The 12,717-nt window shown below is 42.7% G+C and overlaps 1 protein-coding gene across 3 annotated transcripts in view; it reads right to left on the bottom strand.

Annotated features, from left to right (window-relative positions):
* Positions 1-12,717, bottom strand: part of LOC143818325 (uncharacterized) — a 112,109-nt gene that overhangs the window by 84,128 nt on the left and 15,264 nt on the right. Inside the window, exon 3 of one of the 3 annotated variants that reach the window (XM_077299673.1) lies at positions 260-380. The exons of 1 other annotated variant lie outside the window; for it this stretch is intronic. The gene's annotated coding sequence lies outside the window, so the exon portion shown is untranslated. Of the gene's footprint in view, positions 1-259; positions 381-5,986; positions 6,029-12,717 lie in introns of those variants that run through there. One more of the 3 variants, XM_077299674.1, reaches the window with a different exon arrangement.

Genomic DNA, 12,717 nt, shown 5'->3' with positions numbered 1-12,717 from the left:
TCATATAAGCAATTTTTAAAGGTTGATTCTACTGCCAGATTCTCTTTTACATGGCATTTTCTTTACATACTTGTGTACATTTCATGAGAGTTTCAAGGTCATCTCCATGGTAGTAATTATTAAAATCTACCATTATACAAGTTCTTATTCTCCTCTATTCATCTTATCATAGTTTGCGTTGTGTCAAGGTAATGAATGGTTATAGCACAGTTGTGTCTGAAAGGTGATGGCACATAGTTGAAGTCTGTCAAAAACATACTCTAATCGATTTCCTAAAGCTGAAGTTTTATGGGGTCAGTAATGAAATTCATTGGCTTCTACCTTCCTTGTACTATTCTCATTAAATTTGATGAACCATACTTCAGATTGCCCCCACACACCTGAAATAAAGCAGAGTAAAGTTTCATTACACTCCTCAGCCTGGCCAAATGTTACATTATGTTACATGATGGAGGCTTTAAACGGCAATCAGGGCTGGCAGAAGATCACCAAGATGCTTTCGCTGACTAGGAGATGTTTTACAAGGAGAAAAAGTCAGCCTAAAACATATCTAGTGTTGGAATTCTTTTAGTATTCTGAATGATTAATACATTAATGGATTATAATAACCTTTCCTCTTTCTCTTAAGTAAAACCAAGAGACTTACGAGAAGTGAAAATGCTCATCTGATAAAGTCTGAGGAGCTGGTAATAGCGACTGGTGAAGGTCTTCGAATTTGGACTTCCACCAAGGACAACTTATGTCAAGTCTCTACACTTGGAGGTACATCTTCATAGCATTAAAGATGGAAAACAAATTGTGATGGTTAGATGCTGTATGAACACAGCTAAATAATAAAGAAACAAATGAATGTGTGATGTAAATATTGGAAAGCCTGCTAACATTTCACTGTTATTCCATACACAGCAGGCTCGGGCAATTTGTATTCATTGCTGAGGTTTAGAGGAGTTTTAGTGTAAAAACTAATGGATGTGTTTTAAGCAAGTTGTAGAATTTTAAGCCATAAACACCCGAAATGCCGGGAAATTGTTACACAATTAGCGCTGACTGCTGGGATAAGTGCAGTGTCTATTCTTGCTTTCTGTAATGTATAGGGTCATGAATAACAATAAGATTCCCATGGTGTATCGTGCATATCACTTGGTAAAAGGTAAAGGCCATAGGTAGGGTTTATAGTTTTATTTTAAAAAATAAAGGAAGTATGAAAATTAAATACTTAGTTTAATATACATACAGCTTTATCTAGGGGCAGACACAGACAGAAGAGGCCCCCTGTACAAGAACATTAAATAGGCCCTTTGCCTTACAACATCATAATGCACAGTTCCACCTGCTTTGGAGGTGGTAGTGGCCTCCTTACTTCTTGGACCCCTCTGTGACTGCACAGGTTGCCCCAAAGGTATAGCCAAATTTGCCTTTATTTTTATTTTACTCTCTTATACAGCGCCATCATATTCCACAGCAGTTTACAGACATCAGCAGTGCTGTCCCCATTGGGGCTCACAATCTAAATTCCCTATCAGTATGTCTTTGGTGTGTAGCAGGAAACTGGAGTACCCGGTGAAAACCAATACAAACACGAGGAGCGCATACAAACTCCTTGCAGATGTTTTAGTGAGATTTGAACCCAGGACCCCAGAGAAACAAAGCTACAGTGCTACAGTACAACTTTCACATAAACAACATGTGGATGTCAAATAAGCCATGAATTGTTTCTTCTATCTGCACTCTGTGTGACACTGTCCCACTGAACTGTATGGGACAACGCTGCAGTACCCAGCACAGCCGCAGACAAGTAGACTGCTGGCAGATATATACATGCGCTTTACACAAAATTAGAATATCATCATAACATTAATTTATTTCAGTTCTTCAAAACAAAAAGTGAAACTCATATATTATATAGAGTCATTACAAACAGAGTGATCTATTTCAAGTGTTTATTTCTGTTAATGTTGATGATTATGGCTTACAGCCAATGAAAACCCAAAAGTCATTATCTCAGTAAATTAGAATACTTTATAACACCAGCTTGAGAAATGATTTTAAAATCTGAAATGTTGGCCTACTGAAATGTATGTTCAGTGAATGCACTCAATACTTGGTCAGGGCTCCTTTTGAATCAATTACTGCATCAATACTGCGTGGCATGTAGGCGATCAGCCTGTGGCACTGCTGAGGTGTTATGGAAGCCCAGGTTGCTTTGATAGCAGCCTTCAGCTCGTCTGCATTGTTGGGTCTGGTGTCTCTCATCTTCCTCTTGACAATACTCCATAGATTACCCCCTTTCCCAGGCTATAAAACATCTGCCCCCTGATGCTGGCTTTCCCTTTGCTGGTTTTGAAAATTGCGCGGTAGCCCACGCCATTTTTTTTCCAAAAAATAATCTTTCATTAATTAAATACATGTATAGTAATTTGCACACACACACACACACACACTGTACTAATTGCATTTCTCACTGACATCTATATAGGTACATATTTTGTCTTTACTGTGTGTAATCTATCTTTTCTATCCTGTCGGCTCCTGCAGTGATTTTACAGAAGCCGACAGACGAATTACCGGCAAATCTTCTATCTTTCTGTGCATTATATATATCTAACTCACCTCTTCCTCTTTCTGACCACAATCTACTCACATTCTCTTCCCTTTCCACTCCTTGTCTACAATCCCCACCCCACAAACTTTCACACCCTCGCAGAAATCTTAAACACTTTGATCTACACTCACTCTCTGAATCCCTCCTCCCTCTCACAGACATAAGTTCCCTACACAATGCGGATGCCGCTGCCACTCTATATAACACCACAATAGCTGTATCTTTGGAATCTCTTGCCCCTCTCACGCATACCAAAGCTCGCAAAATCAACAGACAGCCCTGGCACACCAGCCTGACCAAAGAACTGAGGCAAGCTTCCAGGGCTGCTGAGCGGAGATCCCACTCCAACGAGCACTTCATCGCATTCAAACAGTCCCTCACTACTTTCAAGACCACCCTCGCCACAGCAAAACAAACCTACTTCTCATCTCTCTTATCCTCCCTGTCTCACAACCCTAAACAGTTATTCAACACCTTCAACTCTCTCCTCTGTCCCCCAGCACCTCCTCCCTCCCCACTCATCTCAGCTGAAGACTTTGCCTCATTTTTCAAGCAGAAGATTGAGAACATCAGAGACAGTTTTAGTCGACAACCCCCAGAGTCCTTCCTCCCAACTACCCAGCCCGCCACCTCCAAAACCAACTGCTCCATTACAGATCGACTCTCCACTCTACTCTTAAGATCGCATCTCACCACCTGTGCACTTGACCCTATCCCATCCCACTTCATCCCAAACCTCGCCACAGTCTTCATCCCAACCCTAACCCATCTCTTAAACCTATCACTAACAACTGGTGTTTTCCCCTCAAGCTTTAAACATGCCTCAATTACACCTATCCTCAAAAAGCCCTCTCTTGACCCATCCTCTGTATTGAGCTATCGCCCTATATTACTTCTCCCCTACGCCTCAAAACTACTAGAACAACATGTCCATCTTGAACTGTCATCCCATCTATCTTCCTGCTCCCTCTTCAACCACTTACAATCAGGCTTCCGGTCACACCACTCCACTGAAACTGCTCTAAGGTCACCAATGACCTATTAACCGCCAAGAGCAAGCGACACTACTCTATCCTGCTCCTCCTGGACCTGTCCTCTGCCTTTGACACAGTGGACCATTACCTGTTGCTGCAGACCCTCTCATCCCTTGGCATCACAGACTTGGCCCTATCCTGGAGCTCGTCATACTTAACTGACCGGACATTCAGCATCTCCCACTCACACACCACCTCCTCACCTCCTATCTGTCAGAGTCCCGCAAGGTTCAGTTCTAGGGCCCCTGATCTTCTCCATTTACACTTTTGGCCTGGGACAGCTCATAGAATCTCACTGTTTTCAGTATAATCTCTATGCTGATGACACACAGATCTACATCTCTGGACCAGATATCACCACCCTACTAACCAGAATCCCTCAATGTCTATCCGTTATTTCATCCTTCTTCTCAGCTAGATTTCTAAAACTTAACATGGGTGGACAAAACAGAATTCGTCGTCTTTACCCCATCTCACGTGACCCCCCCAACGAACCTATCCATTACAGTAAACGGCTGCCCACTCTCCCCAGTCCCACAAGCTCGATGTCTCGGGGTAATCCTTGACACTGATCTCTCCTTCAAACCGCATATCCAAGCCCTTTCTACTTCCTGCTGCCTTCAACTCAAAAATATTTCACAGAACCATACATTCCTAAACCAAGAATCTGCAAAAACCCTAGTCCATGCCCTCATCATCTCTTGCCTCGACTACTATAACCTCCTGCTCTGTGGCCTCCCCTCTATCACTCTCGCACCCCTCCAATCTATTCTAAACTCAGCTGCCCGACTAATCCACCTATCCCCCGGTCTCTCCCCTCTGTCAATCCCTTCACTGGCTCCCCATTACCCAGAGACTCCAGTACAAAAGCCTAACCATGACATACAAAGCCATCCACAACCTGTCTCCTCCATACATCTGTGACCTCGTCTCCAGGTACTTTCCTGCACGCAACCTCCGATCCTCACAAGATCTTTTTCTCTACTCCCCTCTTATCTCCTCTTCCCACAATCGCATACAAGATATCTCTCGCGCATCACCCCTACTCTGGAACTCTCTACCACAACATATCAGACTCTCACCTACCATCGAAACCTTCAAAAAGAACCTGAAGACCTACCTCTTTCGGCAAGCCAACAATCTGCAGTAACCACTGATCGACCAAACCACTGCACGACCTGCTCTAGCCTCACCTACTGTATCCTCACCCATCCCTTGTAGATTGTGAGCCCTAGCGGGCAGGGTCCTCTCTCCTCCTGTACCAGTTGTGACTGGTATTGTTCAAGATTATTGTACCTGTTTTATTATGTATACCCCTCCTCACATGTAAAGCACCATGGAATAATTGGCGCTATAATAATAAATAATTTTATATATATATATATATATATATATATATATATATATATATTCTCTATCTAATCTATTCTAAGTTGTCAGTGTGATTTTACTGTACACACACAGGAATTGCCGGCTTTTCTTCTATCAATTTTATATAATATATATATACATCTAATATATAAAGCTGAATGTGTGTATGTATGTCCGGGATTGGCATCTGAACCGTCGCAGCTACAGGCACAAAATTTTGCACAGTCACACGTCTGGACCCCGAGAGCGTCATAGGCTATGTTGTGAGGTGAAATTTTAACCCCGCGCTTTCCAATTCACCAAACAATTTTGCCCCTATCTACATAATGGGGAAAAAGTGAAAAGAAAAGTGTTGGAGGCGTTGCAGCTACAGGCACAAAATTTTGCACAGTCACACGTCTGGACCCTGAGAGCGTCAAAGCTATGTTGTGAGGTGAAATTTTAACCCCGCGCTTTCCAATTCACCAAACAATTTTGCCCCTTTCTACATAATGGGGAAAAAATGAAAGGAAAAGTGTTGGAGGCAAATTAACAGCTGCCAGATGTAAACAAGGGGGACTTAAAGAATGAGAGTGATGGCGCCAAAGAGTATATACTGTACAGTTGCTAAGGTGGGGCCCCGACATGGGATAATCACCACACCACCACGGGGATATGAACACACACACAAAATGCATTTGAAAAAACTGACCGTCACATCCATACATAGACTAAGTGTGAACAGGTGCTGAACCTAGAGTAACCAACTCATATATAGTCAAGTAAAAAAGGCAGCACACTGCAGCGCTAAGACATGCAAATATGAAACATGAAAACTGAACTGCAATACTGCACTAGAAATATGAAAAATGAGAGCGTTTAGCGCATAAAAATGGCCAATTTTATGTGTACCTGATAGCCCCTTTACGGCATCTCTCGTATATCAGGTCCTACGCTTGCCTACCTCGCTGAGAATAAACGTCTCCATGTGAATGGGTACCTGTGAAAACCTCTTCCTAGACTCATATTCTCTTTCTCTGTGGAGGGGTACTGGACCTGCTGCGATTAAAACACCTGGGCTAGGAGGCGGAGTGCTCAGTCAGAAGGCTAAATAATATATTTGAAAAAACTGACCGTCACATCCATACATAGACTAAGTGTGAACAGGTGCTGAACCTAGAGTAACCAACTCATATATAGTCAAGTAAAAAAGGCAGCACACTGCAGCGCTAAGACATGCAAATATGAAACATGAAAACTGAACTGCAATACTGCACTAGAAATATGAAAAATGAGAGCGTTTAGCGCATAAAAATGGCCAATTTTATGTGTACCTGATAGCCCCTTTACGGCATCTCTCGTATATCAGGTCCTACGCTTGCCTACCTCGCTGAGAATAAACGTCTCCATGTGAATGGGTACCTGTGAAAACCTCTTCCTAGACTCATATTCTCTTTCTCTGTGGAGGGGTACTGGACCTGCTGCGATTAAAACACCTGGGCTAGGAGGCGGAGTGCTCAGTCAGAAGGCTAAATAATATATTTGAAAAAACTGACCGTCACATCCATACATAGACTAAGTGTGAACAGGTGCTGAACCTAGAGTAACCAACTCATATATAGTCAAGTAAAAAAGGCAGCACACTGCAGCGCTAAGACATGCAAATATGAAACATGAAAACTGAACTGCAATACTGCACTAGAAATATGAAAAATGAGAGCGTTTAGCGCATAAAAATGGCCAATTTTATGTGTACCTGATAGCCCCTTTACGGCATCTCTCGTATATCAGGTCCTACGCTTGCCTACCTCGCTGAGAATAAACGTCTCCATGTGAATGGGTACCTGTGAAAACCTCTTCCTAGACTCATATTCTCTTTCTCTGTGGAGGGGTACTGGACCTGCTGCGATTAAAACACCTGGGCTAGGAGGCGGAGTGCTCAGTCAGAAGGCTAAATAATATATTTGAAAAAACTGACCGTCACATCCATACATAGACTAAGTGTGAACAGGTGCTGAACCTAGAGTAACCAACTCATATATAGTCAAGTAAAAAAGGCAGCACACTGCAGCGCTAAGACATGCAAATATGAAACATGAAAACTGAACTGCAATACTGCACTAGAAATATGAAAAATGAGAGCGTTTAGCGCATAAAAATGGCCAATTTTATGTGTACCTGATAGCCCCTTTACGGCATCTCTCGTATATCAGGTCCTACGCTTGCCTACCTCGCTGAGAATAAACGTCTCCATGTGAATGGGTACCTGTGAAAACCTCTTCCTAGACTCATATTCTCTTTCTCTGTGGAGGGGTACTGGACCTGCTGCGATTAAAACACCTGGGCTAGGAGGCGGAGTGCTCAGTCAGAAGGCTAAATAATATATTTGAAAAAACTGACCGTCACATCCATACATAGACTAAGTGTGAACAGGTGCTGAACCTAGAGTAACCAACTCATATATAGTCAAGTAAAAAAGGCAGCACACTGCAGCGCTAAGACATGCAAATATGAAACATGAAAACTGAACTGCAATACTGCACTAGAAATATGAAAAATGAGAGCGTTTAGCGCATAAAAATGGCCAATTTTATGTGTACCTGATAGCCCCTTTACGGCATCTCTCGTATATCAGGTCCTACGCTTGCCTACCTCGCTGAGAATAAACGTCTCCATGTGAATGGGTACCTGTGAAAACCTCTTCCTAGACTCATATTCTCTTTCTCTGTGGAGGGGTACTGGACCTGCTGCGATTAAAACACCTGGGCTAGGAGGCGGAGTGCTCAGTCAGAAGGCTAAATAATATATTTGAAAAAACTGACCGTCACATCCATACATAGACTAAGTGTGAACAGGTGCTGAACCTAGAGTAACCAACTCATATATAGTCAAGTAAAAAAGGCAGCACACTGCAGCGCTAAGACATGCAAATATGAAACATGAAAACTGAACTGCAATACTGCACTAGAAATATGAAAAATGAGAGCGTTTAGCGCATAAAAATGGCCAATTTTATGTGTACCTGATAGCCCCTTTACGGCATCTCTCGTATATCAGGTCCTACGCTTGCCTACCTCGCTGAGAATAAACGTCTCCATGTGAATGGGTACCTGTGAAAACCTCTTCCTAGACTCATATTCTCTTTCTCTGTGGAGGGGTACTGGACCTGCTGCGATTAAAACACCTGGGCTAGGAGGCGGAGTGCTCAGTCAGAAGGCTAAATAATATATTTGAAAAAACTGACCGTCACATCCATACATAGACTAAGTGTGAACAGGTGCTGAACCTAGAGTAACCAACTCATATATAGTCAAGTAAAAAAGGCAGCACACTGCAGCGCTAAGACATGCAAATATGAAACATGAAAACTGAACTGCAATACTGCACTAGAAATATGAAAAATGAGAGCGTTTAGCGCATAAAAATGGCCAATTTTATGTGTACCTGATAGCCCCTTTACGGCATCTCTCGTATATCAGGTCCTACGCTTGCCTACCTCGCTGAGAATAAACGTCTCCATGTGAATGGGTACCTGTGAAAACCTCTTCCTAGACTCATATTCTCTTTCTCTGTGGAGGGGTACTGGACCTGCTGCGATTAAAACACCTGGGCTAGGAGGCGGAGTGCTCAGTCAGAAGGCTAAATAATATATTTGAAAAAACTGACCGTCACATCCATACATAGACTAAGTGTGAACAGGTGCTGAACCTAGAGTAACCAACTCATATATAGTCAAGTAAAAAAGGCAGCACACTGCAGCGCTAAGACATGCAAATATGAAACATGAAAACTGAACTGCAATACTGCACTAGAAATATGAAAAATGAGAGCGTTTAGCGCATAAAAATGGCCAATTTTATGTGTACCTGATAGCCCCTTTACGGCATCTCTCGTATATCAGGTCCTACGCTTGCCTACCTCGCTGAGAATAAACGTCTCCATGTGAATGGGTACCTGTGAAAACCTCTTCCTAGACTCATATTCTCTTTCTCTGTGGAGGGGTACTGGACCTGCTGCGATTAAAACACCTGGGCTAGGAGGCGGAGTGCTCAGTCAGAAGGCTAAATAATATATTTGAAAAAACTGACCGTCACATCCATACATAGACTAAGTGTGAACAGGTGCTGAACCTAGAGTAACCAACTCATATATAGTCAAGTAAAAAAGGCAGCACACTGCAGCGCTAAGACATGCAAATATGAAACATGAAAACTGAACTGCAATACCGCCTCCTAGCCCAGGTGTTTTAATCGCAGCAGGTCCAGTACCCCTCCACAGAGAAAGAGAATATGAGTCTAGGAAGAGGTTTTCACAGGTACCCATTCACATGGAGACGTTTATTCTCAGCGAGGTAGGCAAGCGTAGGACCTGATATACGAGAGATGCCGTAAAGGGGCTATCAGGTACACATAAAATTGGCCATTTTTATGCGCTAAACGCTCTCATTTTTCATATTTCTAGTGCAGTATTGCAGTTCAGTTTTCATGTTTCATGTTTGCATGTCTTAGCGCTGCAGTGTGCTGCCTTTTTTACTTGACTATATATGAGTTGGTTACTCTAGGTTCAGCACCTGTTCACACTTAGTCTATGTATGGATGTGACGGTCAGTTTTTTCAAATATATTATTTAGCCTTCTGACTGAGCACTCCGCCTCCTAGCCCAGGTGTTTTAATCGCAGCAGGTCCAGTACCCCTCCACAGAGAAAGAGAATATGAGTCTAGGAAGAGGTTTTCACAGGTACCCATTCACATGGAGACGTTTATTCTCAGCGAGGTAGGCAAGCGTAGGACCTGATATACGAGAGATGCCGTAAAGGGGCTATCAGGTACACATAAAATTGGCCATTTTTATGCGCTAAACGCTCTCATTTTTCATATTTCTAGTGCAGTATTGCAGTTCAGTTTTCATGTTTCATATTTGCATGTCTTAGCGCTGCAGTGTGCTGCCTTTTTTACTTGACTATATACGAGTTGGTTACTCTAGGTTCAGCACCTGTTCACACTTAGTCTATGTATGGATGTGACGGTCAGTTTTTTCAAATATATTATTTAGCCTTCTGACTGAGCACTCCGCCTCCTAGCCCAGGTGTTTTAATCGCAGCAGGTCCAGTACCCCTCCACAGAGAAAGAGAATATGAGTCTAGGAAGAGGTTTTCACAGGTACCCATTCACATGGAGACGTTTATTCTCAGCGAGGTAGGCAAGCGTAGGACCTGATATACGAGAGATGCCGTAAAGGGGCTATCAGGTACACATAAAATTGGCCATTTTTATGCGCTAAACGCTCTCATTTTTCATATTTCTAGTGCAGTATTGCAGTTCAGTTTTCATGTTTCATATTTGCATGTCTTAGCGCTGCAGTGTGCTGCCTTTTTTACTTGACTATATACGAGTTGGTTACTCTAGGTTCAGCACCTGTTCACACTTAGTCTATGTATGGATGTGACGGTCAGTTTTTTCAAATATATTATTTAGCCTTCTGACTGAGCACTCCGCCTCCTAGCCCAGGTGTTTTAATCGCAGCAGGTCCAGTACCCCTCCACAGAGAAAGAGAATATGAGTCTAGGAAGAGGTTTTCACAGGTACCCATTCACATGGAGACGTTTATTCTCAGCGAGGTAGGCAAGCGTAGGACCTGATATACGAGAGATGCCGTAAAGGGGCTATCAGGTACACATAAAATTGGCCATTTTTATGCGCTAAACGCTCTCATTTTTCATATTTCTAGTGCAGTATTGCAGTTCAGTTTTCATGTTTCATATTTGCATGTCTTAGCGCTGCAGTGTGCTGCCTTTTTTACTTGACTATATACGAGTTGGTTACTCTAGGTTCAGCACCTGTTCACACTTAGTCTATGTATGGATGTGACGGTCAGTTTTTTCAAATATATTATTTAGCCTTCTGACTGAGCACTCCGCCTCCTAGCCCAGGTGTTTTAATCGCAGCAGGTCCAGTACCCCTCCACAGAGAAAGAGAATATGAGTCTAGGAAGAGGTTTTCACAGGTACCCATTCACATGGAGACGTTTATTCTCAGCGAGGTAGGCAAGCGTAGGACCTGATATACGAGAGATGCCGTAAAGGGGCTATCAGGTACACATAAAATTGGCCATTTTTATGCGCTAAACGCTCTCATTTTTCATATTTCTAGTGCAGTATTGCAGTTCAGTTTTCATGTTTCATATTTGCATGTCTTAGCGCTGCAGTGTGCTGCCTTTTTTACTTGACTATATACGAGTTGGTTACTCTAGGTTCAGCACCTGTTCACACTTAGTCTATGTATGGATGTGACGGTCAGTTTTTTCAAATATATTATTTAGCCTTCTGACTGAGCACTCCGCCTCCTAGCCCAGGTGTTTTAATCGCAGCAGGTCCAGTACCCCTCCACAGAGAAAGAGAATATGAGTCTAGGAAGAGGTTTTCACAGGTACCCATTCACATGGAGACGTTTATTCTCAGCGAGGTAGGCAAGCGTAGGACCTGATATACGAGAGATGCCGTAAAGGGGCTATCAGGTACACATAAAATTGGCCATTTTTATGCGCTAAACGCTCTCATTTTTCATATTTCTAGTGCAGTATTGCAGTTCAGTTTTCATGTTTCATATTTGCATGTCTTAGCGCTGCAGTGTGCTGCCTTTTTTACTTGACTATATACGAGTTGGTTACTCTAGGTTCAGCACCTGTTCACACTTAGTCTATGTATGGATGTGACGGTCAGTTTTTTCAAATATATTATTTAGCCTTCTGACTGAGCACTCCGCCTCCTAGCCCAGGTGTTTTAATCGCAGCAGGTCCAGTACCCCTCCACAGAGAAAGAGAATATGAGTCTAGGAAGAGGTTTTCACAGGTACCCATTCACATGGAGACGTTTATTCTCAGCGAGGTAGGCAAGCGTAGGACCTGATATACGAGAGATGCCGTAAAGGGGCTATCAGGTACACATAAAATTGGCCATTTTTATGCGCTAAACGCTCTCATTTTTCATATTTCTAGTGCAGTATTGCAGTTCAGTTTTCATGTTTCATATTTGCATGTCTTAGCGCTGCAGTGTGCTGCCTTTTTTACTTGACTATATACGAGTTGGTTACTCTAGGTTCAGCACCTGTTCACACTTAGTCTATGTATGGATGTGACGGTCAGTTTTTTCAAATATATTATTTAGCCTTCTGACTGAGCACTCCGCCTCCTAGCCCAGGTGTTTTAATCGCAGCAGGTCCAGTACCCCTCCACAGAGAAAGAGAATATGAGTCTAGGAAGAGGTTTTCACAGGTACCCATTCACATGGAGACGTTTATTCTCAGCGAGGTAGGCAAGCGTAGGACCTGATATACGAGAGATGCCGTAAAGGGGCTATCAGGTACACATAAAATTGGCCATTTTTATGCGCTAAACGCTCTCATTTTTCATATTTCTAGTGCAGTATTGCAGTTCAGTTTTCATGTTTCATATTTGCATGTCTTAGCGCTGCAGTGTGCTGCCTTTTTTACTTGACTATATACGAGTTGGTTACTCTAGGTTCAGCACCTGTTCACACTTAGTCTATGTATGGATGTGACGGTCAGTTTTTTCAAATATATTATTTAGCCTTCTGACTGAGCACTCCGCCTCCTAGCCCAGGTGTTTTAATCGCAGCAGGTCCAGTACCCCTCCACAGAGAAAGAGAATATGAGTCTAGGAAGAGGTTTTCACAGGTACCCATTCACATGGAGACGTTTATTCTCAGCGAGGTAG

The sequence above is a fragment of the Ranitomeya variabilis genome, chromosome 3, assembly GCF_051348905.1.
Source record: "Ranitomeya variabilis isolate aRanVar5 chromosome 3, aRanVar5.hap1, whole genome shotgun sequence".
NCBI classification, from domain to species: domain Eukaryota; kingdom Metazoa; phylum Chordata; class Amphibia; order Anura; family Dendrobatidae; genus Ranitomeya; species Ranitomeya variabilis.
Note: the sequence above shows the minus strand (reverse complement) of the source record. Positions and strands in the feature narration are given on the sequence as shown.